The 17,889-nt window shown below is 48.9% G+C and overlaps 1 protein-coding gene across 1 annotated transcript in view; it reads left to right on the top strand.

Annotated features, from left to right (window-relative positions):
- LOC137522126 (claudin-16-like) overlaps positions 1–17,889 on the top strand; it is a 57,768-nt gene that overhangs the window by 9,940 nt on the left and 29,939 nt on the right. The gene's annotated exons all lie outside the window — the stretch shown is intronic.

Raw genomic sequence — 17,889 nt, 5'->3', positions numbered from 1 at the left:
GTTTTGGCTGAAGCTGGTTCACACAGGCTTCTGCCGAGCTTTCGTTTGGCGTCACGTTGACACACCGGCGTTTAAACACCAGCGTTTAGCCGCTAGCTTTTGAAGGCTTTTGGGAAGCGTTCAAGGCTAGCAGTTCTGGTCTCTGCTATTGTTCGCTGGTGTTTACCGCCAGGGCCGGCCCTAGACTATTTGCCGCCTGAGGCAAAAAAAAAAATTTGCCCAGACCTCCTGCAACGCTGCAGGAAGTGACGTCAGTGGAGCGCACGCTTGGAACGAGGAAGAGGTGAGTCCTACCCGCCTGTGCCTCTTACACATAGCGGCTGCTTGTATTTAAGGCTGGAGGGGAGCGGAGGACGGGGGACCCAGGCGAGGGAGGGGGGGGTCCGACCCCCCTCCCCGCCGCTAGGCCCAATACCCCCGTCCTGCCAGCTACCCCTCCAGCTCGGCGGCCGGCTCCCCGCACCCACGGACGGGCGGGTGCCGCCCCTGGAATTTTGCCGCCTGAGGCAAAAGTTTCACCCCGCCTCATGAGCGGGCCGGCCCTGTTTACCGCCTCTGAGAGCAACATGTTGCTTTCGAAACTAGACGCAACGCCGGGATCTACCGCCAGGCTTTCATGAAAGCCTGCAAAAGCCAGCTCTAAAACGCTCCCATTCACTTGCATGGGATGGCAGTAGATCCCAAAAAACGCTGCACCTTAAATGCCGCGTTAAACGCCACAAAAACGCCCGTGTGAACCAGCCCGGTACATTACCATAAAATTCAGCTGATGCCCCATGTGATTACTCAGGGTGTACTGTACATGCGTATGATGTGCAAGGCCAGCACTGGCATTACTGCAGCTTATACTCGCAGTACAGTTTGTGATCAGACCCCACTCTCTCCACTGCAGAAGCAGCGTTCCCCCAGGACCAATGAAGAAACGTTTGCCAATCACCACACTGGTTAGTCAGTGCCAGCACCTTGATGCTCCCACAACAGTGTGCTAGAGTGTAATGTCTCACTGTGGTGAACCTTCCAGTCTGAGTCTTCATGTACACAACATTGCAGGGGGCTTTATACAAATAAATGCAGGGACCAACACCATCTGTGTTTATTAGTGTATTTAAAGGGTGATGGAAAAATGCAAGCAGCAAATAAAATTACTACACTAACATTGACACATACTGATATTACACATTAATCAAACGTGGCATAGCAATAGGGGATGCAGAGGTTACCACAGCATGAGAGCCCCTGGACATTAGAGGCCCCCTCCAGTTTCTGTATGACCTCTTTATTGGTGTTGTAGATGTAATAATCACCTCTATATGTGTTTTGAATTGTAAGTAATCACAGATTAATGAATATGTAATGGGTATCTAAGCAAGGTAGTAGATGTAGGGACCCTTTGTGGTCCTCTTGGTAAGCTGAAGTGAAGAGAGGTCAAATAATGTGGCAGGTGGGCTCCATAACCCCCACTAGGCCCCAATCACCTGCCTAGATTGCCTGGTGGATGATCCTGCTCTGGTAATAATAACCAAACCATTCCTATTCCTCTGGTTATATGGCTTTCTCACAAACAGTTGTGGTTAGTCTGTATTATGTTGCAAATGTCCAGTGTAAAATTTTCTTTAAGGCCTATGGCCCTGTAGCTACGCCACTGTTCAGCAAGAAGCATTTTTGAGAGACATAAAGTAATCACATACTGCACATGGCTTGAATACATAATAAGAAAACTCTTGGTAATATAATACCAGGGTGGTTCCAAAAACAAAAGGTTTGAGTCACTCAGAGACACGTGCTGAAAATACTGTACTGACACTTACAGATTAGGCACAACCTACTGCTGTGTCCCTCCAGTAGTCTTTGGTCACTGGCTTACCAACCCCTATGCTGCCAATGCTCTGTCTTGTGTACTACCGACTGGATCTGTGACTTCGCTTCTAATGGGGGGTGCATAGCATAGCAGCAGAGCATGTAACCAGTAGCTACAGTAACAACCAGAAGCACTGAGCAAGACCTACTGAATGTTGCTGCTAAGGGAATATAATACTCAGGTATATTTGGTTTGCATGGAAATGCTGTGCTTACCCACATGTACAAGTTTTACAACTTCAGACTTGGGAATAAATGAAAACATCACATAACAACTAGAGATGGCCCGAACCTCCGACTTTAGGTTCGCGAACCTCCCGCGAAAGTTCGGTTCGCATGAACTTTCACAAACCACAATAGACTCAATGGGGAGGTGAACTTTGAAAACTAGAAAAATGTATGCTGGCCACAAAAGTGATGGAAAAGATGTTTCAAGGGGTCTAACACCTGGAGGGGCGCAAAAGTCCCAGGGAAAAATCTGGATTAGACGCAAAGCAGCGTTTTAAGGGCAGAAATCACATTGAATGCTAAATTGGAGGCCTAAAGTGCTTTAACCACTTCACAACTGAGGGGTTTTCCCCTTAAAAACCAGAGCATTTTTCACTCCTCCCAGGCAGTCTTCATTCATTTATTTATTAGGCAATATGATTGGTTATTGGGGACTGGGGTCCCCAAAACCAATCATTGGACTGTGGAGCTGGTGTGCACGTGCGCGCGCGCGGGGGCGCGCGATCGCGCGCTGCACCTTTGTTTACAACTGTTGTTATGAATGAAGACTGCCTCAAGCAGAGGCAGTCTCCATTCATTTATTTGTCATGTGGTATGATTGGTTATTGGGGACTGAGGTCCCCAATAACCAATCATTGGACTGCAGGGGCTGTGCGGGTGGGTGTGTGCACGCGCGATCGCGTGATCGCGCGCACACGGACACAATAACAATGTGCCGGCGGTTTGTTATGAAGAGTGCTTCTCTTTGAAGCAGCCTTCATACATCAATCGGGGACTCTAATTGGATTTAGGAACACTTGTTCCTAATGTCCAATTAGTCAACTGCTGTGCGGGCTGGCTAGAGTGTGCGAGCGTGTTGCCCCGCCCACTCCCGGCATGTAAACAGAAACATACGCCTTTCTCCGTCCCTGGGGGTGAAGCAGTGCGCAGAGGGACGGAGAAATTTAGCACTGCGGAAGTAAAGTGGTTAAAACATCTTGCATGTGTATACATCAATCAGGGAGTGTAATTAGAGTACTGCTTCACACTGACACATCAAACTCACTGTGTAACGCACTGCAAACAGCTGTTTGTGTAGCTGTTTGCTGGACTGGTGCGCACCATGGCGAGATTGCTCTTCCTCACTCAGTGATGTCAGGTAATGTCTGACTGCCTTATCAAGTTTCGATGGTTCTTTCTCTACCATTGTTAAAGCTTACATCTATTTTTTTTAAATACTTGTTCTGCTTGCTGTTCAGTACCTGCCTCGAGAATGTTTTATGGAGGGCAAGTCTGCCATTGCGAGTGACCACAGATAATGGCCGGGGAATCCTGGTTCGATTCCGGTCAGGGGTGGGAGCCTAAGAAATGGCTACCACAACCACACATCCAAGGAAGGCAGCAGGCACGCTGTGGGCAAAGGAGCAGGAACGGCTACCACACATCCAAGGAAGGCAGCAGGCAGGGCATGCACGTCCTGAGGTAGTGACCAAAAATAACAATACAGGAGGACTTTCGAGGCCTTGCTGTATATGTGAGATGAATCAACTTTAAATCCTTTAACGAGAATCTGTTATGGAGGGCAAGTCTGCCATCCATTCAAGTGAAAGGTATGCAATGACTGCCAGGTATAATACAGTGTGCAGTCAAAGATGCAGTGAAAGGTATGCAGTGACTGCAAACAGCTGTTTGTGTAGTGACGGCCGTGCTGGACTGGTGCACACCATGACGAGAGTGCAGGTGATGGCGGCTTTCCAGCCCATATGGTCGCCGGGCTGAGGTAGCTGAATGACAGAACAGTGACTGCCCAGCTGATCAAATTTGGTCTGTCCACAATGAAGCAACGACCAGTATGAATTATCAAGGCTGTCTATGCAACACAAGTGTCAGTGGGACACACAGAAAAAAAATAGATCACAAGAACAAGATTAGCTCTCAAAAGAGCTGTTGTGGGGGTGCTATTTTAGCAATAAGAATCAGCAAGGAGCAAGATAACAAGCCTACAAGAGCCTAACCAGGGGCGTTCCTAGGGTCCTTGGAGATCAGGGGCACCTGTGGCGTGGCAAAAAATGTGCGTGGCTATACAGCGAGTGGGCGTGGTCATGGGTGGGGCCACATTTACATGAACTTAGCACTGGTGTAAGCTACAGATAACGGGCCTGCCCATCAAAATATTGGATGGAGCCCCATGTCCTTTATTTAGATAATTTACAATCAGTATAGGCATATACGCACATACAATTTTTATTGGTCAATCACTGACCAATTTTACCACCCCCATGCAGTAAGTGGGCCAACAGACAATGAATTTGATGAACAGAGCTAAAATTGGCTAATCAAAATTGTATGTGTGTACCAGGCTTCACAGCTAATACTGTACATATTATAAGTAGCAGGGATCAACACACACTGCAGCTAGTTTACTATCAGTACAGGCACAGAGCAACAGCTTATACTGTACATACTGGAGGCAGCAGAGATCAGCACACACTGCAGCTAGTTTACTATCAGTACAGGCTCAGAGTAATGGCTTATGATGTACATACTGGAGGCAGCAGAGATCAGCACACACGACAGCTAGTTTACTATCAGTACAGGCCCAGAGTAATGGCTTATGATGTACATACTGGAGGCAGCAGAGATCAGCACACACTGCAGCTAGTTTACTATCAGTACAGGCCCATAGTAACAGCTTATAATGTACATGCTGGGGGTAGCAGAGATCAGCACACACTGCAGCTAGTTTACTATCAATACAGATACAGAGTCACAGCTTATAATATACATACTGGAGGCAGCAGAGATCAGCACACACTCCAGCTAGTTTACTATCAGTACAGGCCCATAGTAACAGCTTATAATGTACATGCTGGGGGTAGCAGAGATCAGCACACACTGCAGCTAGTTTACTATCAATACAGGGACAGAGTCCCAGCTTATAATGTACATACTGGAGGCAGCAGAGATCAGCACACACTACAGCTAGTTTACTATCAGTACAGGCCCATAGTAACAGCTTATAATGTACATGCTGGGGGTAGCAGAGGTCAACACACACTGCAGCTAGTTTACTATCAATACAGGCACAGAGTCACAGCTTATAATGTACATACTGGAGGCAGCAGAGATCAGCACACACTGCAGCTAGTTTACTATCAGTACAGGCCCAGAGTAACAGCTTATATTGTACATACAACAGCTTATACTGTACATACTGGAGGTGGAGATCAGCAAACACTGCAGCTAGCTTACTATCAGTTTAGGGACAGAGTCACAGCTTATAATGTAAATACTAGAGGCAGCAGAGATCAGCACACACTACAGCTAGTTTACTATCATTTCAGGCAGGGGCGCCTCTAGCCATTTTGTCACTCCAGGCAAGAAAACCTGTGGTGCCCCCCCCCCCCCCCCAAGACAATAATCTTAAAGTACCCCTGACCTAGACCTTGGTCCCGATATTTTTATTTTGATTACGTTATTGGTGCGGTGCGACGAGCACATAGCACCATCCTCCCCCTTCTGTGCCCTCTGTAGACCCCATTCTGCTCAGTCGTAATCTTTGACTGAGGCAGAACGTCGAATATGGTCAGAAATTAAGTGGCAGTTCTTTGTCCCCTCTGCCCGTTCATAATGCAGCCCCCTCCACCTGCCGCTTTAGTTCCACTTATGAATCACTGCACACAGTGGGCTGCGGAGCTGGACTGTGTGCGGACTTGTGATTACTGAGGTCGGATAGCCTTCCAACCTCAATCACCACAAGACCGCACACAGCGCAGCTCCCCTGCGTGCTGTGTGCAGCAGATCATAATGGGAACTGAAGCGGTAGGTGGAAGAGGCTGAGTTGAGGACTGGCACAGGGAGGAAGAACTGCCACTTCCTCCCTGCCCATATGTGATGTCAGAATGGGGGCCGCAGGGAGTGCTGGAGGTGGGAGGATGACGCTGTTTGCTAGTCACACAGCACCAGGGAGGAAAACATATTAAAAATACTGGCGTCAGGGGTACATTAATGCAGCAATGTTTCACCATAAAATAATCCTAATGCAGCAATGTTTCATCAGAAAATAATCCTAATGCAGCAATGTTTCACCATAAAATAATCCTAATGCAGCAATGTTTCACCATAAAATAATCCTAATGCAGCAATGTTTCACCATAAAATAATCCTAATGCAGCAATGTTTCACCATAAAAAAATCCTAATGCAGCAATGTTTCACCATAAAATAATCATAATGCTGCAATGTTTCATCAGAAAATAATCTTAATTCAGCAATCTTTTACCAGAAAATAATCCTAACGTGCAGTATACGTTACCTGTCTGTGTCCGCCAATGGCTCCGTCTCCGCACTGCCTCACATACATGCCCCGGGTAGTTACCAGCGTATATGTGCGATTGTGCGTGCCTGTGTGATGTCACATACACACCCACATATCCACTGGCAACCACGTAGGGCACATGTATGTGAGGCAGTGGTGCAGAGACGGACACTGCCAGGTAACCTATACTGCACAGGGAACCTGGGGACACAATTTAAATTAGGGGATAGCGTCGGGCGGTCAGATGCGGCATCACAAGACCAATTCCTGATCAGTTTCAGCATGAAATTGATCAGGAATCAGCCTGTGGTGTATGGGCAGCTGACAGATCTCTCTCTGATCAGATTAATTCAGAGAGAAATCTGTCTCTTGATTGACCTACCTATCATGGCTAGATGTATGGGCACCCAGAGCAAAGTCCTAGATAGTTGCTCTAAGAGGCGCAGCAACAGGGGGTGCAGAGGTAGCGACCGCATCGGGGCCCCGAACGGTCCACTCGCTATCACAGTATTAGCTCTCTGTTGGTCCTGTGCTGGTAATAATCACTTATATAGATACTTTGAATAGTAGTAATCCTTAACACACTGTTTCCCATCCCCGTCTTGCACCTCTGACACTGTAGTTGCCATTGGCAGGTTTTGGTGCGACGTATCAATTATGTATAGAGTGCTTGGGGGGGCCCATGTAAAACTTGCACCGGGCCCACAGCTCCTTAGCTATGTCACTGCTCTAACTTGTGTGCCCATGTTTAACTTCCCCACCCTTCTCCCCACTGTTAGCGTGTATGCTGCTTTTTATTGCTTCCCCTCCCCCCCCAGGAGGTGACGGTCAGTGAGGGTTTTTATCAGGACTCAGGAGCGAGATCTCCTGGCAGCAGAGCTGATAAGAGCAGGGGAGTGTCAGTCTCCAGACAGGCAGCTGTGCACTATGAGCTGCTCATAGCTGTGTATATCAGCATCGTACAGCTCATGTGTTACATGCCGATATACACAGCTCTGGGCTCACACAGTGCACAGCTGCCTTGTCCTCCTCTCTCCTCTGCACTGATTAGCACTGCTGGCTGCCGCTGATTCCAGTCTCCCCCCCTGCAGCTAACCCTCACCTCTGCCTGTTTGTCACACAGGGGAAGCATGGTGGATGGGTCAGACAGCGGCAAGCCTAGGGACCCGAACTTCTGGCCGGCGGGGGGCGGAGTTAGAGGCGGCGCCGCACGCAGCAGTAAACAAATCGTGCGGCTGCTGCTAGGGAGAGGGGCGGGACGGGATTAGGAGGAGGTGGAGTGGGTGGGACTCTTGAGAGGTTCCTGGCTAAAAGTCTATTGGCTGGGCCTGGCCGGGGGGCGTGCATACAGGCGGCATAATGTAAATAAACCAGGATTGGAAACAAAGCAGCTGCAGCTGATTGCAATAGCGGCGATTGGCCGCAGTTTCCCCCCGCAGCTGCCGCCCCCCCCTTTCATGCCGCTCCAAGCAGCTGCCTTTAGTGCCAGTGGCTTTAGGCGCCCCTGATTTCAGGCACAGAGTAACAGCTTATACTCTACATATTGGAGGTAGCAGAGATCAGCACACGCTGCAGCTAGTCTACTATCAGTACAGACCCAGAGTAACAGCTTATAATGTACGTGCTGGGGGTAGCAGAGATCAGCACACACTGCCACTAGTTTACTGTCAATACTGGCACAGAGTCACAGCTTATAGTGTACATACTGGGGTAGAAGGGGTCAGCACACACTGCAGCTAGTTTACTATCAATACAGGCACAGAGTAACTTATACTGTAATGGGGCATAGAAGATGGGGCACAGATACACACCGGGGCATAGAGGATAAGGCACAGGCACACACAATGGGGCACAGAGTTTGGGGCACAGATACACACAATGGGGCACAGAGGTTGAGGCACAGATACACACAATGAGGCACAGAGGTTGGGGCACAGGCACACACAATGGGGCACAGAGGTTGGGGCACAGGCACACACAATGGGGCACAGAGGTTGGGGCACAGGCACACACAATGGGGCACAGAGGTTGGGGCACAGGCACATACAATGGGGCACAGACACACACACAACGGGGAACAGAGCTTGGGGCACAGATACACACAATGGGGCATGGAGGTTGAGGCACAGATACACACAATGGGGCACAGAGGTTGAGGCACAGATACACACACACAAAATGAGGCAGACAGACACAAAATAAGAAAGACACACACATACAACATTACACAAACACACACTCACAATGGGGAACAGAGAATGGGGCATGGGACACACACAAAGAGTATAATTACTACCTCCTCCCTGTCTGGAGTCTCTGCACTGCAGTGTGGCACACACAGGGTTAACACTAGCTGCTGCGGCTGCATCCTGCCTGTGTTCTGACCTCCCGGCTGGCTGTGACTGTTCTCCTCTGAAGTTTGAAGCTCCGCAGCCAGACGCGTATCTGGAGCCGTGCAACCAGGGCTCCTGCTATAGGCGCCCCTTGTGATCACCTCCCAGGGGGCGCATCAGCCAGCAAATCACTTCTCCCTCCCAGCCAGCCCAGCAGCAGCCATGCGTACAGTACATTAGTAAGATGGAGAGGACTGTGTCTGTGCCCCGTCCACCTCCCTGCTGCCAGCTTCTGTCGTTGCCCCGGCATCCCCTCCTGATTGGCCGTATGGAGCTGTGTCTGTGTCGCTGGGGCTGTGACTGTGAGAGAAGAGGAGCACGAGTGTGTAGCAGGCAGCCACGTCAGGGGCGCCTCTAGGCATAGGCAGTACAGGCCATTGCCTGGAGTGCCATTGGTCCTGGGGGGTGCCATGTTGCTGGATAAAGCCCCGCCCCAAATTAAGCCCAGCCCCTGGACTAAGCCCCACCCCCTGTGGGTGTTCTACTACTTGCTTCTGTTGCATCTACTTAGTGTAAGTTGCGGGCAGCTGCCACCTCTGTGACTTGTGCATCCTTCTTTCCCCCTTTGTGCCTCCTTCTGTCCCTTTTGTTCCTCCTTCTGTCTCCTTGTGCCTCCTTAAGTCCCTTGTGCATTGTCTGACCCACTGTTTGTCCTTCTGTCTCCCTTGTGACTCCTTCTGTCTTCCTGTGCCTCCTTCAGTCCCCCTGTGCCACCTCTTCCTCTTCCTGTGCCCCGTTGTGCCTCCTTCTGTTCCCCTGTGCCTTCTTATGTCTCCTTTGCCTTTATTTGTCCCCTTGTGCTTTTCTTTCTTACATTTTTTTTCTGTTGAAATGCTGCTGCAATAAGTGTAATTTCTGGTGAAACGCTGCCGCATTACAATTATTTTCTGGTGAAACATTGCTGCATTACGATTATTTTTATGGGGAGGGGGGGGCGCCACAGGTTTTCTTGCCTGGAGTAACAAAATAGCTAGAGGTGCCCCTGAGCCACGTGGTGACACACAAGTAGCAGACAGTAAGTGAGAACTCTGTGTTGAGGGCGGCAGGAAGGGACAGAGCTCATCACTCTGCTCTGTGTTCTTATCAGGGGGATCTCCTGCAGCAGTGCTTATAAGCGAAGCAAAGGACATGTGAATTTTCTCCCCAGCATCTTCTGTGTACTGTGAGCCTGGGGAGAGCTGCTATATAAACATTGAGTTTTACAGCCTACACTGCCCATACATTGCTCTTCACAGGCTCACTGTACACAGCAGCAGGTCAGATGATTCACATCACAGGTCCTTTGCTTTTATAAGACCTGCTGCAGGGGGTCATCCTGAAGAGCACTGACCAGCAATGAGTGAATAATGGCCCATACTCACGAGGGACTTTTGTCGCCTCAACACGCGGCGCGCGCGTGTTGCGGCGACAGGTCGCCCGTGAGTATGGGCCGTTGCACGCGCGAGCACCCCGAACTGTCGCCCGTCGCTCTTGTCGCCATGCGATTGAAAGTTTCAATCGCATGGCAACAGTCGCCGCCGCACCTCCGCCGCAACTGTCGCTAGTCCGCGTGAGTACGCGGACTAGCGACAGCAACCTCCATAGAGGTAAATGGAGCTTCCGGCGGGGGGAGGAGGAACGTCGGCGACAGCTTCCGTCTCGCCGCTGGTCCCTCTTCCGCGTGTGTACGCGGAGGGACCTGGAGAGAAGCTGTCGCCGGCCTGTCGCTAGCACGCTCACGTGTGCTGGCGACAGGCCACTTCTGCAGCCCGTGAGTACGGGCCATTAGGAAGTAGATGCTGGGATAGGGGGAGGGTATTAAACATTGTTAGGTCAAGTCACTTTCTTCACACACAGCTCTTCAGTCCAAGTCTTAAGCCTCATCTACACGGGTAGATGAGGCGGCGATGTGGCTTATCAATCAAGTCGCTGATGCGGCTCGATTGATAAGATCCGACAGGACGGATCTTGCTACCGCCGATTCCCTGCTCGTTCCCCGCGAAGGGACAATGGCAGGGAATCGAGCAGCAGGGAATCGAGCGGGGAATCGAATGCGGCGGGCGAGCGGGGACGCGAGCCGCCGGATTGCCGCCTCATCTACGCATGTAGATGAGGCTTAAAGCACAACATAGGAAGATGGATCCAGGAAAGACTCCTGAGGACACATGTTCCCCAATCCATCTTCCTGTGGTCCTGTGATATTACACGGGGGACATTACAAAGTGTTTGCCATAGGCGCTATTTTACCCAGATACGCCACTGTCCGCAGCAGAGGCTCTCTCAATTGCTTCTTATGCCTGCAGGTCCATCTGTGGCTGTGGGGGGACGGAGTCCAGCGCAGCTGCAGGCAAATTGAACTGCCAGTCTGCCATGCGGAGGGTCAGCGGCAGCGGGCACCAGGCGGGCAAATGGAATCTGGTCTTCTCTACATGATACGTGAAGGGGGCGGAGCTAGTCATGCTCTTTCCAGCCCCCTGCCTTTGCAAATCAATCTCACGCCCCCTGCCTGGTGCTCCTGATTGGGCAGGGGGCGGATGGACCAGGGCAGCTGATGTTTCCAAGCGGCGAGTGCCGCCCACAACATGGCGGCCGCCATATCGCATAAACGGCAGCCGCGCTGAGTAAAATATTTGGGGCACTCTCGTGGGCACCCCAGAGACGTAATTAGGGGCACCCCAAAGCCATATCCGTGGCACGGGCCACGGACATTTGACGCTAGCGACGCCCCTGAGCCAAACTAATCTTTCCCTATGAGAGTCTGCAGCAGCAGCAGCTGTCCCTTACTGCAGGCACACGAGTGAGTAAAATGTGCCTGCCTTTTATAATGGGGGGGGGGGAGTGGCTCCAGGAGGGAGTGTAGCCTGATTGGCTACAATGTGCCTGCTGACTGTGATGTAGAGGGTCAAAGTTGACCCTAATGGTGCACTATGGGGGCGAACCAGGAACCGTTTGGGCCATCTCTAATAACAATTACTGCTACACAAGTGATAAAGCCACAGGTGGAAATGACCATTCCGACCTATAAGCAAATACATTTCAGCTCAGCTTGTTTCTCTGAGAGGAGCACCGATGATCATTCTACGGTGACTTGGTTGCTGTAATCCAGATTATACTCCTCCTCCTCATCATCATATAATCACACACAATTCTATACAATCAGAAAGGATGCTTAACCTCCTTGCCGGTTATCCCGAGCTCAGCTCGGGGTAACCTGCGCAGGAGGATACCTCAGACCCCGCTGGGCCGATTTGCATAATTTTTTTTTTATTACAAGCAGCTAGCACTTTTCTAGCTGCTTGTAACTTCCGCTCGCCGCCGCTCGCCGCCGATTTGTCGCAATCCGCCGCGCCGAGTCGCTCTCCCCCGCCCCAGACCCCTGCGCTGCCTGGCCAATCAGTGCCAGGCAGTGCTGAGGGGCGGATCGGGATTCCCTATGACGTCCCGACATCCATGACGTCGGTGACATCATCCCGCCCCGTCGCCATGGCGACCGGGGAAGCTCTGCAGGAAATCCCGTTCTCAACGGGATTTCCTGCATACTCTGATCGCCGAAGGCGATCGGAGTGGGTGGGGGGATGCCGCCGCTCAGCGGCTATCATGTAGCGAGCCCTGGCTCTCTACATGATTTAAAAAAAAAAAAAAAAAAAGTGCGGCGCTGCCTCCTTGCCGGATTTTTTAGACCGGCAAGGAGGTTAAATAACCCTATAATACTGGAGCTATCATCATTAAAATTATGCTGGGAATACACAATGAGATATTTTGGCAGATAAATGGCTCGATAGATAATTTCGGACAGGTCCGATCTGATTTTGATCATTTTTCTGATCGATTTTCTCATAGAAGTGAATGGAAATCGATCAGAAAGTAAATCTGCCAAATAAACTCTTCGTGTAGCATTACACTTCATATGAAATGACGGGGAACATGTCAAATAAGGGCAGCTATGCTAACAAAACAAGAGGCATGGTTTATAATTGTACGTTATCTCACTTAAGGTGGCTACTAACGGTCCAATTTCTAGCGAAAAATCATTTGAGCGATCAGAAATTCTGATCGGATTGGTTGTAAATAATCTCCATTGGTGGACACAATCAATTATGAACGAGTGAAAAAAATGTCACCTGAATGAATTTTCGTCAAACCAAAATTTGGATTTTATTTTTGGTTGTGATAGATAGAACGTAAAGATTGGTTCGTTGATGGTGTAGTGAACGATTTATTACAATATTTAATTTCCGATCAGAATTTCTGATCGCTTGAAAGATTTTTCGCTAAAAATTGGACTGTTAGTGGCTACCTTTAAAGAGAACCCGAGGTGGCCTTGTATTACGTAAGTGGGGCACAGAGGCTGGTTGGGCACACTAACACCAGCCTCTGTTGCCCCATCGTGTGTGTCAAAGACCCCCCTGCTCGCCGCTATACCCCCGCAGAGCTGGCGACACGCAGCGTGTCGCCAGCACAATGTTTACTCTAGCGCTGTCTGTCAGCGCCGCTCCGCCGCCTCCTCCGCATCGCCGCTACCCGCCCTCGTCCCTTCCCTCCCGCTGATTGGAGGGAAGGGACGAGGGCGGGAAGCGGCGATGCGGAGGAGGCGTGGGAGCGGCGCTGACAGACAGCGCTAGAGTAAACATTGTGCTGGCGACGCGCTGCGTGTCAACTTGTGCAGTTAATACATCAAATAGTTATCACCTGGTGTCCCGTGGCGGGGCTGTGCGGGATACGGTGGAGGTGGGTGCTCAGGGCTGTAGAAAGGTCGGCGACGGCCGTTTCGCGTCCACCAGGACGCTTGGTCACGCTGCGTTAGCCCTCAGTTAGCCCTACCCCACAGAGCCACATCATCCCCTGCACTGAGAACCAGAAAGTCCAAAACAGGCTCTGTAAAATGTATTAGCTACAGGCTCACTATACACCTGCGGTTCTGGGTGTGAGCCTGGCTTCAGGGGCATAAAGAGATCATTTACATATTCAGGAGTGATGTATCATGGGAAACTACAATTGCTCGCTTTGAGTTAAATTATCGCAAATACTTTCTGTTTTAAAGGATCACTCCGGCTAAGAAAGCATTTAAAATCTGACAGAACTGACAGGTTTTGGACTAGTCCATCTCCCCATGGGTGATTCTCAGGGTTTTCAAAAGCCTTTCCTGAATGGTAGTTTAACTGCCAAAATAGTAAAATATCAGCCAGCCTCTCTACTCAATTGCACACTATTTTGGCAGTTAGACTTAGCAACTGCTGTTCAGAGAATGCTTTTAAAAACAAAGAATCCACCTTGAGGAGATGGACTAGTCCATTAAGAAAGCAAAATTATACTCAGTGCTTAGCGTTGCTTTTAGTAGGAGGGCTCTGCGGTCTCTTTTAGCCCCTCATATGTTCCTAGTGGTTCTGGGTCACCATGAGCTCTCTTGATTTTCTGAAAACAAGTAATATAAATGACCACTATTGTTCAATGGCCCCCTCCACATCCAAAGAACTGAACTGGGGACCTAGCTGCACCTAAACCGCATATCTGTACAGCAATTGTTCCTAAAGATACCCATTAATAATACAGCCTTACCCAGTGGCGTAGCTAAGGAGCTGTGGGCCCTGATGCAAGTCTTACAATGGGGCCCCCCAAGCACTCTATACATAACAATTGATACAGCGCACCAAAACCTGCCAATAGCAACTACAGTGTCAGAGGTGCAAGAAGGGGATGGGAAACAGCCTGCTAATGATTACCACTATTCAAAATGATTATTATTATGAGCACAGGACTAATAGAGAGCTAATACTGTAGTTGAGGGAGGGCCCTTTGGGGCCCCTCTGGCCCAAGGGCCACGATGCGGTCGCTACCGCTGCACCCCCTATTGCTACACCCCTGGCCTTACCATATCTATGTAATATGAGGGAATGCCTAAAGTATCCCTTTACAGTATATCACTCAGTTTACACCTCTACTAAATAGAGTTGGCAAGATTGTACAATCAAGAGTGTAGCATGGATGGGCACCTTTTAACTGTCACCCACAACAATTGCTAGCGATCATTCAAGTTATAAATAAACAAGAAATTGGTATTATTGGACCTTTCTTTTATAAATACTTTAATTAACACTAGAACTTGAAGAAATGAATGAAAGTAAAATGGTGCAAAACGTGTCCCTCACCCATATACAAAGCACACATACATTTAAAACTGGTCTGACCCTATGCAGGTATTAATCATTAGATTATGTAGCAGACAATATGCAAATAATTCTTCTAATTCCACTGGATAAAGTGCAAGTGCCTGAGGAAATGGTAGGAATGAGTTGCATGTATAATAGACACCTATAGCAATGTCAGTCCAATAGACAACTCATCAATATGCCACCTGTAACTGTGTCCAAGGTATGAAAGCACAAAAAATAGCATTGTTCATTGTTAGTGCTGGTAATAGAATATACATGCCATTGGGTTGCTTTTGTATAGAGCTGAAAAAGCTGTTCCATAAGATGCATACACACATTCAATTTTACTTGGCCAATGATTTGCCAATCTTACCACTTCCAAGTATTATGAGAGTTTACCTACACAATATGTTTATAGAATTCAAAATCTGTTCGCCGTCATACTGCCTGAAGGTGGTAAAATTGGTCAGTGATTGGCCAATCAATATTGCATGTGTATATGCACCCTGAGGTTAGCATGGGCATGTAATGTTAGCTCAAGCAGAGCAAAGATTTCAAACTGATCCCTGCCAGGTCATGTGTGCATGTATGTACAAATTAAGCTTAGCAGAGAGGGATAGTTTAGTGGACTTAAAGGGCCCCTGAGCAGACGCCATAGGTATGCATAAAAGCATACTCACGGTTATTTGGTTAAGAGGTGACACTTACTGGCCCCTTAGGTAAGCACTCCTGCTCCTGGGCTGCCTGCTATCCATTACATGGGATCAGCGACTTCCACATATAGGCCTCAATTCACTAAGCTTTATCAAACACTTTATCGAATGTTTGATAATTTACCTCATGGGTAAAATCTTATTTTGAATTCACTAAGATGTTTTAGGTTTATTGAACGTTTTATAGATAAAATATTCAATAAGTCTATAACACCTTAGTGAATTAAAAATTAGATTTTACCCATGAGGTAAATTATCAAACGTTTGATAAAGTGTTTGATAAAGTTTAGTGAATTGAGGCCATAGTCACGATGTGGCCCCAGAAGAGGAAGCCTGCATTTCCTGTCTGCACATGCGCAGGCATCCTGGCTTCTTCCCCCTCCCTCTGCCACGTGTCATTTTGCGGTTCACACCCAGAGTAGAGGAAGAAGCCAGGAAGGCTGCGCATGCGCAGAGAGTATGTGCAGGCACTGCTAGTTCCAGAGAGATGGCATATGAGCCAGCTTGTTAACCAGCAGGGCTCAGGGGCTGCAAATTCACACAGAAGTAGCTTAGGGGTCCCCTCATTACACCAAACAGCCAGTCATGAAATGTCGTTATGGAAACCGCATGGTGATTGGTTGTATGGCATTTGTACATTGAAGTGGAGTGAGGAGGACCTTCCCACCAGCAGTAGCAGGTAATGCATAATGGTGAATTGAATCATCATGCGAACCAATCGTGTGTTTTTAAACGCTTTTTTTCAGCTCTAGGACAAGGCGGACAGGTGAGCGGTTAGGGAGGGACCCCTGTGGGAGGGATGCCTGCACGGGGCGGTCCTGCTAGCGACGCAATCTTGCGATTTGCGTCCAACTGAAGCCTCCCACCTGAATGCTAATGGCTGCTGGTTGTGGTATGGCAGGTAAAGGGTGTATGACAGTGCATCCTGATTGGCTGACGAGCATCTGCTGGCCACTTATATGTAGCTGGATGCATGTATTGCTGTGTTCTATTGCTTGTGTGTGTCAAATTTAGCATTCAGTATGGAGGCAGTGTTGGTGGGTTTTCTGGATGTGAGAGGTCCAGAGCCTGGGTGTGAGAGGTCCAGGCCCACCTGCACTCCCCTCCAGGTATCGCGTGTTGGCCTTAGGGCCCCGGCCAGTGAGAGAGGTCCGGGGCCCCTGGTCATCATGCGAACCAATCGTGTGTTTTTAAACGCTTTTTTTCAGCTCTAGGACATGGCGGACAGGTGAGCGGTTAGGGAGGGACCCCTGTGGGAGGGATGCCTGCACGGGGTGGTCCTGCTAGCGCCGCAATCTTGCGATTTGCGTCCAACTGAAGCCTCCCACCTGAATGCTAATGGCTGCTGGATGTGGTATGGCAGGTAAAGGGTGTATGACAGTGCATCCTGATTGGCTGACGAGCACCTGCTGGCCACTTATATGTAGCTGGATGCATGTATTGCTGTGTTCTATTGCTTGTGTGTGTCAAACATGTCAGAAACGCCTGATCTGCGGCATGCTTGTTCAAGGTCTATGGCTAAAAGTATTACAGACAGAAGATCAGCAGGACAGCCAGGCAACTGGTATTGCTTAAAAGGAAATACAGTAAATATGGCAGCCTCCATATATCTCTCGCTTCAGTTGTCCTTAAAGCTGGACATATGTTATGCAGTTTATGGTAGATCAGATGTATGTCCGGTTTTAGGCTTTAAGCGAACATTAGGTTAAAGTGGAGCCAAACCGAAAAAAATCAAATCTTCAAAATATACAAAGCAAACACACATTTAAAACTGGTCGGAGGCTATGCAGGTATTAATCATTTGATTATGTAGAAGACAATATGCAAATCATTTGTCTTATTCCACTGCATAAATTGCAAGTGCCCGAGGAAATGGAAGCCTCGGCCCGGCCTCAGCCTGGCCCCTGCCTCGGCCCGGCCCTGATCCAAACACATAAAACATAAAACAGACACAACTTAAAGTCCATGAGCATTCCAGTGAAAGGCTCTCCCCTTTCGCTGTTTTTATCTTAGACAGACGGAGCAAGACCAAGTTGCGCCTGGGGCAAGGTCAGGTTTTGGTGCCTAAAGGTCAGGTTTTGCGCCTAAACTGCCATTCATTTTGCCGCCTTTTTAAGAATTCAACAAACTGGACAAAAATTGATAGGAAGGAAAAAGTGAGGTGGATGATACCTACCAAAAATGCACATAAGCACAAATATTTTTAACAAATAACTGTATAAATTTTATTAATATTCAACTTTAAAAAAACATTTAAAAATTGCCCAAATCTCA

The sequence above is a fragment of the Hyperolius riggenbachi genome, chromosome 6, assembly GCF_040937935.1.
Source record: "Hyperolius riggenbachi isolate aHypRig1 chromosome 6, aHypRig1.pri, whole genome shotgun sequence".
Classification (NCBI taxonomy): domain Eukaryota; kingdom Metazoa; phylum Chordata; class Amphibia; order Anura; family Hyperoliidae; genus Hyperolius; species Hyperolius riggenbachi.
This window is presented reverse-complemented; position numbering and strand designations above follow the sequence as displayed.